The sequence below is a fragment of the Camelus bactrianus genome, chromosome 23 (genome assembly GCF_048773025.1).
Source record: "Camelus bactrianus isolate YW-2024 breed Bactrian camel chromosome 23, ASM4877302v1, whole genome shotgun sequence".
In the NCBI taxonomy this organism is placed as follows: Eukaryota; Metazoa; Chordata; class Mammalia; order Artiodactyla; family Camelidae; genus Camelus; species Camelus bactrianus.
The window spans coordinates 20,234,678-20,257,661 of record NC_133561.1 but is presented as its reverse complement, the minus strand read 5'-3'; the positions used below and the strand labels follow the sequence as shown (position 1 = coordinate 20,257,661).

At 34.8% G+C, this 22,984-nt stretch overlaps 1 protein-coding gene across 5 annotated transcripts in view; it reads right to left on the bottom strand.

Moving 5' to 3' along the window:
- The window catches only part of AKT3 (AKT serine/threonine kinase 3), a 207,801-nt gene that overhangs the window by 164,537 nt on the left and 20,280 nt on the right, over positions 1-22,984 (bottom strand). The window contains exons 1-2 of one of the 5 annotated variants that reach the window (XM_045509446.2): positions 2,976-3,037; positions 1,567-1,743 (exon numbers count right to left, since the gene is read on the bottom strand). The exons of 3 other annotated variants lie outside the window; for them this stretch is intronic. The gene's annotated coding sequence lies outside the window, so the exon portion shown is untranslated. Of the gene's footprint in view, positions 1-1,566; positions 1,744-2,975; positions 3,038-22,984 lie in introns of those variants that run through there. One more of the 5 variants, XM_074351770.1, reaches the window with a different exon arrangement.

Genomic DNA, 22,984 nt, shown 5'->3' with positions numbered 1-22,984 from the left:
CTAAGAGAGGTTAACTGACTAGTTCAAAGGCAGAGAACAAATTACTTAGAGGCAGAAGTAGGACCAGAATTCAGCTTTCCTAAACTTGTGGTGCAGAGCTCTTTCCATAATATCATGCGGCTTCTCATCTAAACTGAATGGCTTTACCATCTGCTGATGTGCCTGTGAGAACCAGCATGTATATAAGAGACAACGATAAGCATGTACCTGAATACTTAATCACAGGAGAACCCTTCATTAGTATAACTCATCAAAAAGCCTTACAATCAAAATGGGCCTGAAATACCCCTCAATGCAATTACCTCCAGACTGACTGTCCTCTAACTTCATCTTCAGCTCAAAAACGTAGCTAGTCACACTTTCAGTTCTTAGATTATTCTAAATAGAATAAAACAATTTGTGTGACAGTGAAAATGATAAGTCAGGTGTCAAGTTCCATTACCCTACTCTCTTCGCCATTTCCCACCATTGTGATGCTTCAGTCACTACTAAACGTTGTAAAGAATGTAGAAATAGAGCAATGATCATAAATTTGACTTTCCTTTACCATCCAGAAATTAGTCTGCCTGTTTCCAAAAACCAGATAAATTTAAGAGCTGAGAACAGAAAAATAAAGGGAAAGAAGTAAGTAACTACAAGAGAAATCTTCTAAAAGATATATTGGGGGTGGGGGGGGAATGTATGGTTTAGAAGAAAAGAGATGACACTAAGTGTTCAAGCTTAATAGTACATTTATGTGTACAGGCAAGGGAAACGCTGTCTGTCCAAATGCTGTATATGCAGTATGTATAAGCAGACCATGAATTTTTTTGTAGTCAAAATATATTCAGCCTTCAGTGTAAACTACAACCTCTTCTCAGAATCCTTCCGAGTCACCCAAGCACAGTTAACTCTTCCTTTTACAGCATGCCCATTCTTCCTTCTACACGCCTCCATCACTGTAATAATTAGTGTATTCCAACAGTTACTTCACATGTTCATCTCCCTTCTAAACGATCATCTCACTGAAGGCAGAAACCATTTCAGTGCTGTGTTCAGTGAAGAATCTAGCATAGACCCGCCACACAGTAAGCACTTTACAATTCTGTGTTGAATGAACATTTTCAAACTGTTTGTAAGACTGAATACATCTGTTTAAAAGTGTCAATAACAAAAAATTTATTCATTCTTGTCATGATTAAGGCGCAAACATTACAGTACACATAAATGCTTCACATATATACAGTTGGCATATATACTCCCTGACTTTAAGAACAAACTTCAGAGTTGGCCAATTTGCTAAAAAAAACAAAACAAAAAAAAAAACCTAACTCAGTATGGTTAGAGCTGAATGTTGTAGTTGTTGGCTACCTCTGCTAACAAGGCAATTCTATACTCCTAGCCAAAAACACAGTAAAAAGTTCAAGACCAATCAACCACAAGCAGCATGATCTAGTGTGGTGACTTACAAAGGAGCTGCGGAATCATCTTTACAGAAGCATGTAAAAGAATTTTTGAGGGCAAGATATCTTATGTTCACCAGAAAGAATTATAGATTAAACAAAAGAATAAAATGACATCAAATACCTGTCTAGTGGTAAACGCAAAATCTCTGGAGTCTGAAAGTCTTGATTTTAAGATGTGCCTCAACTGTGACCTCTTCAGGAAGGTCACGTCATCTCTCTGTGCTTCTTTCAGTTCCTCTTTTGCAAAGTGTAAATAAGAATGCCTATCGCAGAAGTTCCCCGTGAGGATGAAATGATGCTGTACAGATAAAGGGAACAGATACTCAGACACTGGTGAGTGAAGGCCTGTAACAGTGTTCATTCCCTTCCTACCCAGCAACAGGCTGTGACTTAAGAAGCAGAGTTAAAAAACTCTCTTCTCTAAAAATATTTCTCCCAACAGATGTCAATGTTCAAGTTTCACCATAAGGAAATTGTTTGTATTTTCAAAAGCCTCAATTAAATGTAAAATAATCCACCATTTAATGTGCCTATTCATCTTTCAAAGATAACCTGTCAAGGCCAAAAGTACTGGGGCTCTCTTCTGATAGTGACAAAACAGGGAAAGGTCCATGGAGGGTAATTACCAAATGAGGAGGTTAAAGGAATAAGAAAAAAAGCAGTGAACGAGTCCTAGAGACGAACTTTTTCTACTATATATTACTTAGAATCAATCTCATCTAAGTACATACCAATACATTCACAGAAAAATTCATAAATTCATCAGTAAATCAGTACTCCAATTTAAGGTTATTTTTCCATTGAGAAATATAAAGATCCACAGACTTTTCTCTTTTTTGTATGTCCACTTTTACAGGCTCCACTCCTTTCTTGACTTCAATTTATAGTCTTTTTTCCTTTTTTACATCATTGCTACAACACTGATTTTACTGTGTAAAAGTAAGTTTTTAGTTTATATAATATATACTATAATACTGTTAATATTGGGCACAGAACATTTTTCTTCTGAATGAAAATGATGTCACTTGATGATTATTCTATGTTAATATGAATTAGAGACCATCTCTCTGAAAGTTTTCTCATTTTCTTTCAAGTTTCATTTCTGTGGTTCCAGAAGCGTATCTCTGTTTATCACAATCAAAATGGTATTTATTATTAAGAGATGAAATTTCTATTATTAAAACAAATAAGAAAAGCCCCAAACCGCAATTTAATAATGTATCTTTGTCCACCATTACCAAAGAAAGATGTACTCCAGTATAAACTATTTGCTCTATGTTTCCTCAAACTGTCAACTGTGTGTTGAATCAGTGTGAATTTTGATAAATCATAGTACAGATGGCATGATAGCTATGCCATATAAATTATTAATTAAACTTACATAAAGAAATTCAAAACCATTACATTGTCTTTACAGCCCTCACCAAGACAATGTAATGTGCAAACTTATACCTCAAATTTTGTTCCTATTACTAAAGAGCAACCACTACCACTTTTTTCCAATTCCAGCCCAAATGCTTAGTCACTCACCCGCCCGCCATCTTATGAATCCTGTGCTTCCTCTCCGCCTGTGGATTCCACCAAAGGGGACTCTATAAAGTAAATGTGGAGACAATTATTGCCAAAAGTGAAAGAATCAGAGATTCTTAATAGTTCTAGAAAGGCTAATAAGTCCTTGATTCATTAACTGAGAGAGGGGAAAGTAATCCATAAGCTAGAAGATAGGAAAAGATCATACTTCAATTTTAAAATGTCAAAATATGTCTAAGATTCAAAATGTTTGAAACAGAACTTTTCAAAATCCAGAAAAAAAATTTAGTATTATTTGTAGATAAAGATCTAAATGATACTTCTGTTTTCCTGAGCTCACAGAAAAACTCATTCTATCAATGAAATCAGGGAAAAGAAAATAAAGATTTGAATAAAAACATATGCATTTGAAAGGTCATATATATAAAAAGAATACTAAGTTCTCTTTTCTTCTACTCTTAGAATATGTATGCTACATCTATAAACCTGACATTTGCATCCATCTTCTCTTTTGATAAGCAGTTCTTAATCAGAATGCCTGCAATCCTGTTCTTCTTCCTACATTTCCCTTCTTAATCAATAGAATTATCACATATTCTCCAATTCATTTCTAATTTTCCTCCATTATCTCATATGCAAGTCAAAAGAATGATAATGGTATGATAATAGGTTAAATAAACACATCACTTTTTAAGTTAGAGGCACACTGCTAAATGCTTTCCATAAATTATAAATTCTCATAACCACTGTATGAGGCAGTGCTATGGACTGAATATCTGTGCCACTCCTTTTCCCCAATTCATATGTTAAAGCCCTAACCCCCAGTGTGATAGGGTCTTTGGGAAGTAATTAGATCTAAATCAAGTCACAAGGATGGGGGCCCTCATGATGGGATTAGTGCCCTTATAAAAAGAGACACCAGAGGAGACAATGAGAAGCAAGCCAGGAAGAGTCCTCATGAGAATCCAAAAATACTGGCATCATGCTCTCAGACCTCACAGCTTCCAGAACTGTGACAAATAACTTTGTCATTTAAGCTGCCCAGTGTATGATATTTTGTTATGGCACTCAAAGCTGACTAATTTCTCACTTTACAAATGAGAAGATTATGGCTTAAATAGGCTAAATAACTTTTCTACAAAGGACCCAGGCTACAGTAGCAGAACCATGATTTAAACCTGGCTTTTAGCTAAGACTGTTCTACTAACATCTCTACAACACTGAGTTCCTAATCTGTGTCACCAATACACTAAGTGCAAGAGATCAAAGTAACACTGCTCTTAAAAAGCTCATACATCTAATCTTACATTAAACATATGGACTGACAAAGTATGAATTACTCAAAGTTTGGTACCCAAGAAATGTTACTGAAATAAACAGGAAAAACACCAAACAATAATACAATATGGTAACTGTTACATGAGTAGGCCAAATAAAGTAACACGAGGATTTCCAGAAGGAAACAATTAATTCCTGGGGTAAAACAACTACTATGAGTTAGGCAGAATATGAAAAAAAATTATAAATAAATGAAAATGCAGTTGGAGCAGGGTATAATTAATTACATTTGGATTACTACTTATCAGAAGTCACATACAAGTTGTCTCTTCAAAGATGAACAGAATCTCACTGTTGCAATGAGAGTTAATTCTAGGTTGGATGAACTATAGGGACAAAAATATGGAATTGAAAATGTGTCTGGCTGTTCCTTTTTTGATCCCATATTCTACACTACAGTTTATAGTATAAAACATCTTAACAGATGCCTGTCTCTCATCTCTTCCTTTTTCAAACCACTCTACAGAAAGCATGAAAGTAATCATCCTAAAACACAGATCAGATTGATTCCCTATTCAAAAGCATTCAACAGTCCTACTCTACATACAAGATACTATTTAGATTCCTTAAGACTAGCATGTTCCGCCTCTCACAATCTGTCCCTGTTTCTCCTTTCCTTCTCGATTCACCTTGAGCCATGATTCCTCTGCACTGGATTATTTACTGCTCCTAAACAGGCCCTGTTAAAATGCCTCCATTTGGACTGTGGCCCATCTTTTAAGACCCATATAGAATTTCCTTTGCAAGTATAACCTTGCCTATCATCTCACTTATTACTCTGTCTTATATTAGTACAATCCTGCATGTATGTCTCCATTAAAGACTACAAGCCATTTGAAAGATGGCCCCTATCCTAAAGGCAGAGATATTTAAAGAAAAAAAATGAAAGCAAATTTTTGTGTGTCTATGTCTAGGTACAACACAGGAGCTGATCATTAAAATGCAACATGGTAAGAGCAATACTAGACAAATACACCGAGTATTATGAGAATCACCTAACTCATCCTCAGAGGTGCAGAATGGCTTCCCAGAGATGATAAACTGATTCTTAAAAGATGAATATGAAGAAAACACAAGTAAAACATACACAGGTATGAAACAGTGCCACGTGTGAGAAGAATTACAGGAAATTCAATGTTGCTAACATGTAAAATATGGACCCAGAAGTGACAAAGTACAAAGCTATAGAGACAAAAGGCTTTATACAATGTATTGAGGAACATTTTATGCTGTGAGTCAGTGGTTCAGAACTAGTAGAAAGTCTAAATTCATAGTGTGCCACAACTAGGTATAAGTTATACTAGAAGTCATTTAAAATTTTTAATGAAACAGATAGTATTCTCACATGTCAAAAGTCAGAGTAAAAAGTATTCAGTAAAGTCTCATCACACCTCTGTCATCTGCCCAATTCATACCCTGCTTCCTGGGGCAAAGTGTTAGTTTCTTATTTTTCACTAGAGTTCCTTTATGCCAATAGATCAAACAATCCTATATAATCTATTTATTCTCCTTTACACAAAAAGCATTGTATAATATGTTCTGCACCTTACTTTTCCTTTTCAATTGCAGTTGATTTTTCCATATAAATACTATTTTTCCTATTCCTTTTCAACTGCATAATATTCCACTGTACTGTCATATCATTATTTACTTAACCTATCCACTATTAACAGACATTTGGACTTACTTTCCACTGTATTACAATACGTTGTTTTGGCTGACATATATGAAGAAAATCTAGACATATGCAAACATGAGTAGAAAAAGGGAGAAAAATGGTAATAAACTTTTCAGGTTATTGTGAATAATCTCTAAATCTTTCGCTATTACTTACAATACTTGTATTTTAAAAAAAAAAACCCTGTATTTACATTATTACAAAATGTGAAAATATACACTGAGGGATACACTCCCTGAAGTGGGAATATAAATTTACAATTTTGATATATATTATCAAATTGTCCCCAGAGCGATAGAACCAGTATAGACCCAGTATAGACTCTCTACCAGCAATGACTGAGCAGTGACAGCACCTGGTTCCCTGGAGGAAGGGAAGAATCCTAGGGAACTCTACCCTTTAAAATCCTAATCAAGGAAGAAGAATCCAGAAGAATCATGAGATAAACAGTCAAAGAGGTCAAGAAAAAAATAGGAATTACGAGGTTCTGGAGGACAAACAAGAAAAGATGACTGCTCTCTAGTGTTGAATATGTAACAGAGAGATCAAATAATTAATGAACTAAACTATAAAACTTAAGTAATTAAAACAGTATGGTAAGGTACACAAAACAGAACAAATCAGGATAGCATAAAAAATACAGCACTGAATAAAGGCAATTAAGAGTAAAACAATTAAGAATAAAAGAAAGATAACAGCTATGCCCTATGAAAAGGAACCAGAGCTTCCTGAGGAAATGGCTGATTCTAGAGCTGGGAAACTGTATGATGAGCCTGGAATATCTTATTGTGTCACGATGTCAGAAAGTCTTCACAAATTGATGGGAACATGTTAAAAGAATATAGAGTTAGCCTGACGGGGCCTTTGTGAGACAAATCTAGGGCTATTTGAGCATTTAACAATTCATAATGATAGTAAAAGATTATAATCCATTGAATAAAACTATTCATGAGGGAGAAATAAATTTCTTCTTTATGGTAAAAAGCCAACTAAAATCACAAAGGAACAACAAAATTAGAAAATCACCATGAATCATTCATAGCTGATTCAAACAAGAACTGAAACTGAAGGCTGACACTAGTAGGCCAAATAAAAGTTTGAGGAGTAACCAGATTACACAAAGTATCAAACCATAAGATTCCTATTAATCACAAAGGGAAGAATAATAATCTTATAACAGAAAAGAAACTTGGTAGACACCACTGCAACCTGTGATCAAAGTTAACATCACCAGCATTGAGACAAATCAACACTGTGTGCTTCCTGATGAAAAGAAACTCAAGAAGCACGACTACTGAGGTCTCAGTTGCATGACCAGACATCATGTTGTCACATGACTCCTGCATGATGATCCAAGATGTTTTTGGAGAGGGAAGGCTGTAAAGGTTATTATTGTCAATATATCTGGATATCTGGATAATACTATTGTGTCAATATTAATTTCTTGACTTTGATAACTACTTGATTTTGACGATTATGTAAGAGAATGTCCTAGTTTTAGGAAACACATTTAAGTATATAACAGTAAAAAGGGTATCACATCTTGAATTTTCTCTAAAGTGATTCAGAAAAAAAACTACATACTTGAATATAAATATCTTTAAATATATTTTAAATATTTCTGTATATTTAAAATACCATATACAGAGGGGGGAAGATGGACAAAGCACTGAGACAGGAAATGAAGGGGAGGGAGAGGGAAAAACGCAACCGTTGAAAATGTTCACATTTGAGGAATGAGCATATGGATTTTGGATTTCTTTGTATATTCTCTTCTGTCAAATGCCTGTTATATTCTTTGTCCATTTTTCTATGGGATAATTTATCTTTTTCTTAATGATTTATGGAAACACACCAATAAAAATGTTAATCCTTATTTTTTCCCAGTGTATGATGCCTTTTATCATAGAAAAGATTTGATTTTGTAAAGAGTTCCTAATAATGGTGATGTTTGGGTGATAGGGTTATGGATGCTTTATTTTCTTAAGGTTTTTAAAATTTATCTGTATTTCACAAATCTTTACTAAGCACCTATTACTTTTTTTTTTAACGAAAAAAGGGTTATATTTTTATATTCATTAAAGTAACCAAATTCTAACAGGACTTTTCATAAAACCTGGAAAATTGATTCTAAAAATCAAATGGATTTTACTTAACAATTTCTCTCTTAACTGACGGAGACAAGAACTAAGCCAGTCATGAAGAAGAGCAAAAAGAGCTTGAGACCTGCCTTTGAGAGATTAGCACTTGTACAGTGGTATTGGTATAGGAATTAAAAAACAGGCTAAAGGCGAATACAGAGAGCCGAGAAACAAATCTATGTATAAAAACAATATCATGGATTATTCAATAAATAGCATTGAGACAATTATACTTTTGGAAGAATAAGATTAGACCCCCTACCTGACACCACACACAAACACAACATCATCAAGTTGGATGTAAAAAGACCTAAATATGAAAGAACTTTCAGGTAATTTATTTTAAAATGTAAGACCTTCTGGTAGCTAGGCTCTAAGATAGCCTTCAGTGATCCTCACATTCTGGGTATTCCAGCCCCATTAATAGCTTCCTTCCACAATGAATGGGCTGAGTGATAGTCTGTGACTTCAAAGACTAGATCATAAGACATTAGTTTCCACTGTAGTCTCCTGGTTCACTCATTCAGGGAAAGCCAGCCTCCAAATTATAACGACACCCAAGTACCCCTCGTATAGGACCATACGAGGAGGAACTGAGGCCTCCTGCCAGCAGCCAACACCAACTCACCAGCCATTTGAGTAGGCTATCTTTAAAAGTCCTGCAGCCCTAGTTAAACCTTCAGATGACTGCAGCCCTGACTGACATCTTGACTGCAACCTCAATAAGAGAGCGAGACCAGAACTACCCAGCCACGCTGCTCCCAGAAACAGAGAGAAATAATAAACGCTTATTGTTTGTTTTAAGCAAATAGATTTTGGTGGTAATTTGTTTGCAACAACAGATAATTAATAAAGAGACTATTGTTATAACTTCAATGTAGAGAAGGAAATTCTTAGATATGATATCAGAAGCAAAGTTACAGTTTTAGACTGACAAATATCAGTATTGAAAATGAAAGGTTTGGTACAACAAACAGTTGTACACATACAAGTCAAAGGACAAGCCACAAACTGAAAAAACATATTTGCAATTCAAATAACAAATAATTAGTATCAATACCTGAAGAATTCCTACAAATCAAGAAGAAAAGGACAAATCACCTAATACAAAAAGGGGGGTGGGGCAAGGGGTAGAAAATTTAATTTACAAAAGCAATTAAGTAGCAATAAACATATAAAAAGAACTAGAAACCACACTAGTAATCAGAGAAATGCACATTTAAAACACCAAACACCATTTCTCACATGTCAGAATGACAAAAATTACGTCTGACAAGATGACAAGTCTCACAAACAGCTGGTGGAAGTAAACTGGTAACAACCACTTTAGAAAATATTATACCGAATCTGGTAAAGGTGAAGGCTGGGCATACCCTATGACCTAGTATTTTCCTACTTGCAGTAACATATACTAGAAAAAATTTTCACATACACACAGGGACATGGGGTATGTACAAAAACATTTGTTGCAGCACTCTTCATGATATGGAAGAAACCGGCAACTACTTCAGAGACAGTATTTTTTAAAATGTGATTTATACATGCAAAATGCACAGTAGTAAAAATGAAGAAATCAGAATTCCATGTATCAATAAAAATACCTCTTATAAAAACACGTAACTTTTTAAAAAAAGGTTGCAGAAGATATGTGCAGTATGGTATCATTTACATACAAAGTTTAAAAACATACGAGTTCTATGGTTTATATACGCATGTATACAAAAGAAAAAGTTTAATATATAACTCTCAAACATGGAGCTCATAATCACAAAGACGGAGGCAATAAAAATATAAACAAATAAAAAGTCAGGTATTGGTAAATGCTTTGAAAATAAAATAGATGATGTGGTAGGGATGAGGGAGGAAAAAAGGATATGTTGGGTGGTCAAAGACTCTGGGAGAAGCACATTTGTCCTGAGAAATAAGTAATGAAAAATTCTTAAGAAAACTAAGCAAGGGGCAGAACAGCCACCTGAATAAGGCTTGACATGAGGCCAATCCGTCTGAGGAACAAAAAGATGAGTATGTCTGGACTGCAGTGAATGAGGGGGTAAGTATATGAGATGAGGTTACAAGAGGCAGACAAGAGGAAATCCCAAGTAAATCTGGTTTTAATGGAGCCTGAAGTTTATACAATTGGGGGAAGGGAACACAAAACTATGAAAACAAAATTTGGTCCTATAATGAATATTTCTTCAGAAGGAGAAAGGAAACTACATCAAATTACAATTTTTAAAAAGTTGTCAAGCACATCAAAAAGTCCTAAATAACAACATAGTATTTTTAATAATTAACTCCCTGGCACACTTTCATGATCATTTTTCCTACATATCTTGGCTGTGTTGTCCTTGATTGCCTCTTCATGTGACAATGACCTTGTAATATCATTTTCTATAAAGAGATCAGAGAGAATAGTCCTGTCTTCCGTCTGGAATAGAGGGTAAAAATTTGTTTTTTATAACTGACTCTTTAGAAAGATCCCTTCAACTTCACAACTGATTATTGGTGATGCCATGTAAATATTTCAAATTTGAATGTGTGAAAACCTCTTTTAAATTTCTTTCATATATGAGCTTTAAGAGTAGAAGAAATCTTCAACAAAGTTACAAATGGTCAATCTTGGTTTCTCCTCCATTAAACCCACATTCTCCCAGTCCTGGCTGGGTGCAACAGGGTAAGTTCATATCACCATTCAGCTTCTGGCCCTGTACTTTCATGTGAGAATGCCAGCTGGGAGATATTCTTCAACTGGCTCAGCAGGCAATAGTTAAACTATGAAGTCACTTCAAATCACATAAATGTATTGCACACATCTCTCCTTAGGATTTCAAGATTGCCTATGTCTACTCCAACATAACCTGAAATGACAGAAATTGTGACAGGGAAGAAGTCAAAGTGTAAAACTATAGTGACCTTAACTAAGTTAGGTCCAGCCTAGGAAACAGCCTGCTCAAGCAAGAGACCTTGGGCTTTAATCAGCTTCATGGTAACTTTACCTCTGTCCAGATCATTGTGAGCCCTGAAAATTAGTGATAGCAGTTTGGAATTTTTTTTCTTCTATAAGAGATAAGAAACTGGTGGAGAGTTTTAATCAAGGGATCTGAATTGTTTTAACAAGAATACACTAAGAAATGTACTGACCTAAGGCTATCCTCTAACCCTGCTTAAAAAGGGGTATTTAAGCACAAAGTAAACCAAAATTATGCTTTCATCTTCTGAAAATTTCTGTTTCCTCTTTCTCCCTATCTCTGGATTTAAAATGCCAGAACATACAAATCCAGTCATCCCATTATTTCCCCCACAATGACCTTTACTTGAAAAGTAATAATTTCACAACTTACAAGCTTATAATTAAAAAGTATAATAGCTATGTTAACATAATAATAATAATAAAAAAAAGCAAACTATTCAGTTACTGAGGGTCCTTCTATAGCTATTCTAGGAACAGAGGTTCTTTCCCAGCTGTGAAGCCCCAGTCCTGGCAGCCTGGCCTCTCCATCAGTCAGTTCAGGGAGACCTCCTTTCTCCTTAAATGAGCAAAATTTAACCAGTAACTTAGTCTTTACAAAGATAATGAATCTAACAGGTTAAGTATGCAATAAGCAAATAATAGTAAACGAGTCAATCATGAACCCTGAAGGTATTAAAAGCACTGGGGGTGGAGATGGCAAAAATGATTAAAAGCTGTTGAACCAGAAACGCTGAAGGATGACGGCATTCCTCAGCCCTTGCAACTCACACACAGGTCTCCTGTTCTGCCCTTCTATTCATGCCCTGGAGAGCAGTGTCACGAGAGGAGTACAGCAGCTTCTCATCAAAGTACCCCTGCTACTGAGATGCTGAAGAAACAGAAGCTGCAAAGAATAGGAAATTAAGGAAGGCAGAAATGCGGGAGTGGGGGTCCACATGAGAACGGATTTGAGAACACAGTGTAACAACGCACACAGAAGAGCATATTACAGATAGAATATATAAATTCAGGAGTAAGAAACAAAGAATAAAAATACTGTAGGATTAGGCTAATCTGGGAAATGTTGATCCTAGAATGGTTGATATGAAGAACTGCCTCTTCCATAAGTAAGGTCAGCCAAACAATGAAGACAATGACAAGACAGATTTACATGTTTCAAATCCAATTATACACTACAGAACTTTAACCTAAGATAAGAAGGTTACATTGAGAAGTTAAACAGTTGAAAAGTTTCTAATCTACAAAAAAAAAAATCTGCTAAAGTTAATGGATTCTCCAAACTCTAGTGTCACAAATAAATGTTGTGCACCCATAAAGTTTTCAAAGATCAACTAGATCTACAAGGTTTATTAAGAAAAACTAGTCTCTAGCTCCCTCATCAACATTTTCCTTCCCTGAAAACTTTCTTTTAGTTAGCTATTCTGGAATTCATTTCCATATCTCTAGGTAATATATTACAAACATATTGTTGCTTCTTAAATGATCAGTTTGGGGTATTATCTAGTGACTGCCTACTGACTGAAGTTTAGAATTCAGCTGTTTCTTAGTCCTGTCCCCCTCCACAGTTCCCACACTCACTGTCTCAATACTTTGGTTAGATCAATATTTAAGGCTTGTATCACTGTGATTACATTGGGTATTCAGAGCTAAGCCAAGCAGTAAGTATTAATTACCTTTCTTTTCCGGCAGAACATTTTGTCTTCCATGGCACTGTCTAGATTCACATTTACTTAGTTTTCTGTATACTTGTCCCTACACACTTATCGGCTACATATTTATCCTGAATTAACCCCAGGCTCTTGAGTATGACAAAGCTCCTTCAAATATATTCATTCACATCAGGTTTCTGTCACTTTCATCTTCCTGAAGAAGTCTTCCCTTGTCTTATGGCTTGCCCCAGTCTGGACCGATCACCCTGGGCCAGCTGCACAGCTACCATCCTGAGTGTTCCCTTTCACCTTCTCTTGGGTTTGAATTCTTTCCTCTCACGTCCTCCTCTTTGATACATTTCCTTGTTTTGATGGAGTACATTCCTCAGCTTCCTGAGGGTTGGTGGGGGTGAATTTTTTGAGACCTTGAAAAATACCTTCATTTCACTCTCAAATCTGAGTAATAGTTTATACTAGTTAGGATATCACTTTCCTTCAGAATTTTAAAGGCACAGCAGCTCCACAGTACTCTTGCTTCTACTGTTGAGAAGCCTGAAGGCGTTGATTCTTGATCCTTTATCTGGGGTCTAGTTTTTAATTACAGAGATGTACCTTACTAGGAGTCTATCATCAATCACTGTATAACGTACTCAGTGGGCCCTTTCAATCTGAAAAAAATCATGTCCTTTAGTTCTTAAAAATTTTTTCTTGATTTATTTCATTAATAACTTTTCCCCCTCTGTTTCTTCTGATTTCTTTCTGAAAATCTATTAATTCTGATGTTGAAAACTTCTGAACCAGTCTTCAAATTTTCCTAGCTTTTTTCCTCCTATTTTCCATCTTTGTTTTACTGACCTCCTAGGAGATTCTCCTACTTTATATTCCAACCACTCCAGAAGTATTGCTCAATTTTCTTTTAAAAGTATGTTTATGAAACACTCTATTTGGCAAGAATGCTATAATTCAGTATGGTATAATTTACAAGTTCTGGTATAGATAGATCTCTTGACAGTTTTTACCATAATACTATTAACTAAAGAATTTATGACACAAGGAACTCCTTAAGTTAGCCATATTTAAATTCACTTAATATTTGTATTTAATAAGCACCTATGCAACAAAAGTACAAGATATGTCAGTAAAGATGGTAGTGACAGCTAATATTTATTGAGTAATTAGTATATGCCAAGTATTTTACCTGTATTATCAGTTAAATCTCACAGATGAAAAGACAGTAACTTGTTCAAGCTTACATAGCTGCTAAGTGATACAGCCAGAATTAAAATCTAGGTTTGTTCTGACTTCAGAGCCCAAGTTTTTAAGGACTTTGACAGACTGACCTGTCTTCACAAAAACCTCTTCTTCCTAGGCACATGTTTCCCAGTCTCCCCTGCAGTCAAATATGGCCATGTGACTGAGTTCTGGCTCATGAAATATGAGAAATGAGGAGTGCCACTCTTAGGCTTGGTCCACTACAAACCTCCCCTGCTGATCTTTCCATGTTCTTTCCTTTTCCATCTTCATGTAGATAAGCATACGCTCATAGGAACCATTTGCTAAAATTGGTGGAGCCACAAGATGAAAAGAGCCTACCAATCAGAAATATTGATTGTTTGGGATTTTACTGAGCAAGAAACAAAATTTAAACTATATTAATCCACTGAGATTTGTAGGTTTATCTGTTACTGCAGTCATACTTTATACCACATTGCCTTAAAAAACTAAGTTTTGAGGAGAAACCCAGGCATATTAACATCTATTATAATACATAAATGGCATAAAAAAAGTAGTACAAAGTTATATTTACAGATAGAAGTTTATGTTCAGAGAAAAATAACAGCACTCTCAGCTGGAGAGATCATGGGCGTATCTACATTTAATGAGTCTCGCTGATGGTTAAGATTTAAGTAATTAAATGTGGCCAAAAAAAAAGGCATTTCAACTAGAAGGAATGACATATGCCACCAGATAGAAGCCGTAAAAGTAGGGACTTCGTGGAAAATGGTGACCAGTAGCATCAGTGAGAAGAGCATATGGTATAAATCAAAAAGTAGTGAGGCCTAAGCTGGAAGGGCAGACTGATGCTGGATAACAGCACCAGATTAAGACTTCTGGACCATTTTCCTAAGCAACAGCGAGCTACTGAGAGCTCAGAGCAGAAACTCAACATAGTCCATACAGTGCAACATAAAATGGTAAAGGACTAAAAGGAGGAAAGTGCCATGAGACACATCTGTCATTGGAGCGTATCACAGCTGATGGAATCATATACAGATTCCATCATTTGACAAATATTTAATTTACTGGTCATTTACTTCATGTGTATCTAAGCTAGATGATAGCAATAGGAATGGAAAAAACACCCGTGAATGTTAAGGAAAAATTAGGCAGTATTTGGTTATAGCCACTGAGACTATGGCTTGATAAGAGAAGGGAAAAGGTCAATGACTGTGGTCTCATGTCTAAGGGTTAGAAAAGGGGGTAAAATAGTACAATCAAATAGAAAGCTGGGAGGTGTAACTATTTTCCAAGAAATGGTTAGTCTGCTTTCAGACAGGCTGAATTTGAGATAACAGGTACCATTCTTCATATTAATTACTAATTCCTATTTCCAATTAACTAATTCAATCAAAAGAGCCAAGTCTCTCATCCAATGTAGAAAGGATTAAGATGCATAAATAGACATTCTGCAGCAAACGCTAGCCTTTTGAGACAGCATTCAAAGGCATGGGCTAGTTAAGAATTTACATAAGTTCAATGTTTCCCAAAGGGTGTCCCATAATAGATCAACCATCCTCTTCCTGAACATGCCGCTGCCACTCCTTCCCACCGTCTCCTCCCCTAAGATCCCACCCCAGAGGTTTCATAAGGGAAAAAAAAAATTGCATCTGGAGAATCTTACAAAGTACAATTACTTTTTGGAATTCCATAATATACAACAGACAATTTTGAGAATCCTAAGGAAAACTTCTATTTTATTTAATCCAGGTATTTTCCAAGCTTATTCAAAAGCAGAAATCTATTTTTGAAGAATATCATCCTATAACGATGTATACTTTGGGAAATATCACACAGATGGTAAGCTACTTGAGGGCAGAGAGAATTTCTTATTAATCTTTGCATGTTCACTGTACCTAACATTGTATAAAACACAGAGGAAACAATGTGTGCTGAAATACTTACTTCTAGGGGTTATGTAATAGTAAAAGCTACATATTTTGGTCCTTTCCTACTTACGGTGAAAAAGAATATGAAAATGAATATATGTATGTTCAGATATGATTGAAATAATGTGCTGAACACCAGAAACCGACACAACATTGTAAACTGACTATACGTCAATTAAAAAACTATTCCAAAATACCAAGGATCATCCTAGTTTTCTTATAAAAGTTCTTTATATACTTCATAAAATCTTTACCATAAATTATGAGTATTATCCCAGTATCACTGGATATAGCACACTTTGCTTCCAAAATTAAGTCCATCCTCAAAATGCAACATACCTGAAGATACCTGACTCGTACTCAAAACACAGCATTAAGTAAAATGGCTTTCTAAAAACTGTGAAGCAATACATAACAGCAAATTATTACTCCACATACTTATTAAGTATGAGCACTGGATGAGAAGCATATGCTTTATGTTAACGATAAGAATTAAAAGAAGAAAAAGGAGAAGTAAATAGTGAGGAAATCTTGTCCACTTACCTCCTAATCAATTCAGGTGAACCTAAATAAAGAGAGTCACTTACTCCATTCCCCTTCCCACAAGGAGAAGAGGAAGAAAAACATTCTGCCACTGGGTGGGGGAAAGAACGAAGTTTGCCCCTCTGGCTTCATTCAGTAGCTCTGGACCAAATGAATCAACATGTTTATCTGCTAATACAGCTGAGCTCACTTTAAAGTATTATGCACTTGAAAGGAAAGGAACTTCTTAAAAATGAAACTAGTACAAATTAGAAAGTTTTGTTTTAGCAAATTTAGTTAAGCTCTTTGTTTACGAAGACCAAAAATTACAGAATATATCTTTTATTGCATCAAAATGTTTATTACAAACTGATGAAGATTTAAAGAAACTCAGGCTCTAAAACATTTGATCTAAGGGTCAAGGACAGTCTGACTTCTTAGTTCTGCCAGCAGTTTTTAGAAGTTGCTTCCTGTACTAGGGAATGTTCACTGTTCTTGCACAAACAATAATAAAAGCCGTTTATACAACTACCTTGATTACTTTTTCCTTTCCTTTTAGAATCAGAATCATTATTTGGTAATAGCAAAGGCAACAATCATTAATTCTAGTAAGTATTTTGAGTTTTTATTTACCATTATATTTCTACTCATTTAGTATTTGTTGGGAAACAATATGAATTTATTCATTTATTCAAAGAATATACACTGAATATCAATTATGTGTTGGACATTATAGATGAAAGTCAGCACAAGAAATATGGTCACTGCCCTCTAAGAGCTTTCAATCTAGCTGAAAAGAAAGATATTATAAAATCAGACTATATACATAATCCAGACTATGAAAATTTAAAAACACCATGTAAGCAAATAACACGATCTAGCCTGGGGGGTCAGAAAAAGATTCCTTTGGTAGTGACAACTAAGCTGACATTAGCATAACAAACATTAAACATGATTTAAAACACACACATATACACATATACCCCAAATCATCCCAGGAGTAAGAATGCCCACAACTGTTGGGAGGAAAGGGTTTATAAGAGCAATGGTAATATCTATATGACTTTGAAAATAACGGTGATAGCTTCATGCCAACAGCAACAAGAGATCACTTATTTCTGTAGGAAGAAAAAGCAATGGCCACCCCTGGATATTTCCGTCAAAAATAGGTTTCATAGCTAGAACTACTTTCCAATGAAAAAGCTAAACATCAGCTATTAGTCTAGTAATTTCCAATCATCTCAAGTGCTTATAACAATGCATGTATCCCAAGCCTTAACCCCCCATTAAAGCCAGGTCTCAAAATAACTTCAGCATCCACAGATCACAGGATCATACGATGTTAACCAGAAAAAAAAATTCTAGGTATTACCTTACAATAAAACATTTTCATTTTTTAAATCAGAAATGAGACCCAAGTGGGGAAGTAACATATACAACCATCACTCATCTAGTTAGCAGTGAAAAAGGAAGCCGACTAGACCCTGGATAGACCCTCTATAACTCAATAAAGAAATTAGTTTAACCAACTACTAGAGATAAACATGCTCATTTATTTTACAGGAACAATCCTTCACTCCTCAAAAGCGTAAAGTTATCACACTCTTTTAAACTAAAAAACAAACAAACAAAACTGCTTGGGACTATTAAACATCTCTGGGTACTCGGCAAGAAAATTAACCCAAAAAAAATAATTTATCAACTCATTGATAGAGACAACCATTAAGAGCTAAACTTTTGAAGTCTAATTTGATAGTAATATACTTTTATTTAGTATCATTTTAATGCTTGAAACCCATAAATTTCACAATGAAATCTATACAAATTTGCATTTTTAAAAGAAGCCAGTGACAGAGGAATAAGAAAATAAGGGGTAATACCCATTAAAATATACAGAAGAAAAAAATCCAAGTAAATGTAAGACCTAATACTGTGAATGATGTAATTTGGGTCTTGTTGGCTGACCCTGTATTATTTGGTTTAGTAGAGTTGGAATCAGCCATAAAACCTGTGACTACCAATTTCATTGCATACTCTTGACTTAAAAACAAAACTGAAAACTTGTACATAATTGATTTAATACACTAAACACACAATCCTCAGAAAACTGGCCAGAAACTGAAATTTGGATTCTGCAAGGAGAATCAAGTCAAATTGGGATCATTTTGTAAACATGCCTCCTAATTCACTATCACCTCAGAATACCAAGCTATCTTTTTATAAGAAGGGAGCACAAGCCTAGTACTCCTATGAACAGACAGAATGGCTACATTTTAGAATAATTTCCACAGGGGTAAATTTTAGAGAATGCTATGTGCCAAATATTCAATCTGACCACTAGAAAGGCTGCTGTCTCTGCTGGAAATCTGACTGAGAACTGAAGTACAAACATTCTAATAAATACATAAAACTTTACAACAGACACTGTTGGTTTGCTAATGCAGTATCAATTCCCAAATCCCCTTTACCTTGGCCACCTCCTACTACAGAGACTGAAAACCAGACACTCCCTTTCCAGCATCTAAGGTAACTCAGAACCCACTTCTGGATAACAAGACATAGAAGGAAGTCTGATAGTGAGCTTCTGTGAAAGTTAGTGCTTTCCTAACAAAAGGGATAGTGTGGCTGATAGTAGCCATCTCCCATCTGTCTGCCTTGAACAGCAATGCAGTGCTCGTCAGTATAGCCATTTCAAAACCTTGAAGCAACAAGTGTAGGAATGAAATGCCAACAAGTTAAAAGGTGAAGAAGCAGAGAGAGCTTGAATCTTCAATGACTGTATCCTTATTGATAAACAACCAGCCACTGCCCACTTTTACCCTTCTTAAGTAAAAAAAAATAAATCTGTCTTTTGTCACTATTGGCTGGGCTTTCTGTATTTTGAACAGAATCCCTGCCTTACAGTTACAAACATTTACAGAATATGGTGTACAATTCTTTTAATTTAAAAAAAAGTTACAGGGGATTGCCAAGATGGTGGAGTAGAAGGACATGGTGTTCGCCTTCTCCCATGACTGCAACAAATATTACATCTATGTTACATACGGAACAATTCGCACAAAATACCTATGGAACTTTAGAAGAATATCTCTTAACTCTCAAAAGTACAAGGAAAATCCTCACAAAGTAAGATAAACAGCAAGTTTGTATTGTATAGCACATGAAACTATATTTAATATCTTGTAGTAACCAACAATGAAAAGAATAGGAAAATGAACATATGTATGTATATGTAAGCCAGAAACTTTATGCTGTACACCAGAAATTGATACAACATTGTAAACTGCCTATACTTTCAAAAAAAAGCATTTAAAAAAGTTACAGTACTTGTATAAATAAAAAACCATCAAACTAATGCCAGATATTTTCCCTTCGTAATATTTTTTTCTGACTATAAAAGTAATATATTCACCTTAGAAATTTTATCAAATACAGAAAAATTTAATAAAGAAAGAACTCACTACCCAAAGACAATCACTTTTAATATTTTGGTTTATTTCCTTCTGATCAACTTTTAGATACATATTAATATACAAAACTATGTTTTATTTTCATAAATTGGGATCATGCAGAATATAGTTTATCATTATTAATACATGCACAAAGTAATAAATCAACATATGAAAAAATATGACTTAAAAATGAAAGTGTCGCTTCCACCATCATACCCTCCCCCCCAAATACACACACACACACAGAAACACCCTCACCATTCCACTCGTCAAAAAATAGCCATTTTTAATACTTCTGGCATTATGGCTCTATTTCTTTATTTTAAATAATTTTTTAAACTGAAGTATTCAATTTACAATGTTGTTTTACTTTCTGTTGTACAGTATAGAGATTCAGGGGAGTGTATAGCTCAGTGGTACAGTACGTGATTAACATGCAAAAGGTTCTGGTTTCAATCCCCAGTACCTCCATTAAAAATAATAAATAAATAAACCTAACTACCTCTTTCCTCCAAAAGAAAAACAAGAAACAAAAAAACAAAAAGCATAAAGATTCAGTTACATATACATATGTGTGTGTGTATATATATATTCCTTTTCCTTCTCTTTTCGGTATAGAGTATGATATTGAATACAGTTCCCTGTGCTATACAGTAAGACCTAGTTGTTTATCTATTTTATATATAGTAGTTAGTATCTGCAAACCCCGAACTCCCATTTTATCCCTCCTCATCCCCTTTCCCCTTTGGTAACCGTAAGTTTGTTTTCTATGTCTGTGACTCTCTTTGTTTCATAAACAGGTACATCTGTGTGATTATTTTTTAGATTCTACATATAAGTGATATCATATAGTATTTTTCTTTTTCTTTCTGGCTTGCTTCACTTAGAATGACAGTCTCCAGGGCCATCTATATTGCTATAAATATTACTATTTCATTTCTTTTTATGGTTGAGTAGTATTCTGTTATATATATATACCACAACTTCTTTATCCAACCACCTGTCAATGAACATTTAAGTTGCTTTTCCATGTCTTGGCTATTGTAAACAGTGCTGCTATGAACACTGGGGTGCATGTACTTTTTTGAATTAGACTTCCTTCGGATATATGCACAGGAGTGGGATTGCTGGATCATGTAGTAAGTCTATTTTTAGTTTTCTGAGGAATCTCCATACTGTTTTCCACAGTGGCTGCACCAAAATACATTCCTACCAACAGTGTAGGAGGGTTCTCTTTTCTCCACACCTTCTCCGGCATTTGTTGTTTGTGAGCTTTTTAATTGATGGCCATTCTGCCTGGTGTGAGGTGATACCTCACTCTAGTTTTGATTTGCATTTCTGTGATAATAAGCAATACTAAGCATGTTTTAATTGGCCTATTGTCCATTTATACATCTTCACTGGTGACTTGCTTGTTTAGGTCTTCCACCCATTTTTTGATTGGGTTTTTTTTTTAACTTGTATGAGCTGTTTGTATATTCTGGAAATTGAGCCCTTGTTGGTCACATTGTTTGCAAATATTTTCTCATTCCATAGGTTGTCTTTTCATTTTGTTTATAGTTTCCTTTGCTGTGCAAAAGCTTATAAGTTTAATTAGGTCCCATTTGTTTATTTTTGCTTTTATTTCTATTGCCTTGGAAGACTGCCCTAAGAGAACATCGCTATGACTTATGTCAGAGAATGTTTTGCCTGTGTTCTCTTCTAGGTTTATGGTGTCTCATGCTTAAGTATTTAAGCCATTTTGAGTTTATTTCTGTCCATGGTGTGAGGGAGTGGTCTAATTTCACTGATTCACATGTTGCTGTCCAGGTTTCCCAACACCTCTTGATGAAAAGACTGTCTTTTCTCCATTGTATATTCTTGCCTTCTTTGTCAAAGATTAACTGATCGCGTGTGGGTTTATTTCTGGCTCTCTATTCTGTTCCATTGATCCATATGTCTGTTTTGGTGCCAGTATCATGCTGTTTTGATTACTGTAGCTCTATAGTATTGTCTGAAGTCTGGGAGGGTTATGCCTCCAGTTTCGTTCTTTCAGTATTGCTTTGGTAATTCTGGGTCTTTTGTGATTTCATATAAATTTTAGGATTTTTTTTTTGTTCTAATTCTATGAAAAATGTCCTGGGTAATTTGATAGGGATCACATTAAATCTATGGATTACTTTGGATGGTATGGTCATTTTAACAATGTTAATTCTTCCAATCCAAGAGCATGAGATCTTTCCATTTCTTTAAATCATCTTTAATTTCCTTAATCAATGTTTTATAGTTTTCTGTGTATAAATTTTTCACACCCTTTATCAAGTTTATTCCTAAGTATTCTATTTTTTTGATGCAATTTTAAAAGAGATATGTATTTTTTTGCTTTCCTTTCTCATATTTCACTGTTAGTATGAAGAAATGGAACTGGTGTCTGTATATTGCTGTTTCTTGATTTATCACCTGTAACCACATCAACTGACTTTCCACTATGAAGGTGAGAAATTGTTCCCCTTCATCTTTCTTAATTTTCACTACTTTTATTTTCCTTTTCAATTTTTCTATTGGTTGATATCATAACATTAAAAAAAATGACTTAAGCCTCTATTTCTTGACATTAATTTTAGAAAAAAAAGTCTTAGTTTCCTATTGTGGAAGATAAAGAATCAGTGTTCTTATATAACAAACATTTTTAGTCAAAAGACGCAGGATTAAAATGCAACTATCATTTGGCCTCACCCAATCCTGAGTGAGAAAGAAAAAAAAAGTGTGTGTACTTGCTGCTATAGCACTAATTCATTTAATTCAAGAAAAAGTGCTGGAAAAGATAGATGTGTCATAACAGAGAATACAGAAAAAACAAATGAATTTTTAAAAATGTTAAGGACAAACATAAATTTTAAAATTATAAAAAAAGAAGACTGAAGAAGAGAGCACAACATTCAAACCAGACAACAGAAAAGGAATACTAATAATTCCTCTTTTACAGTTGTCTTCTTAAAAAAGAACCATCATAATGCAACCATTGATGCCCAAAGGTGCTGAGAAGATAGAGAAGTTATCACTTTGAGTTCCAATTAACAACAATAATCTTTGAGAAATACAGAGCATGAGA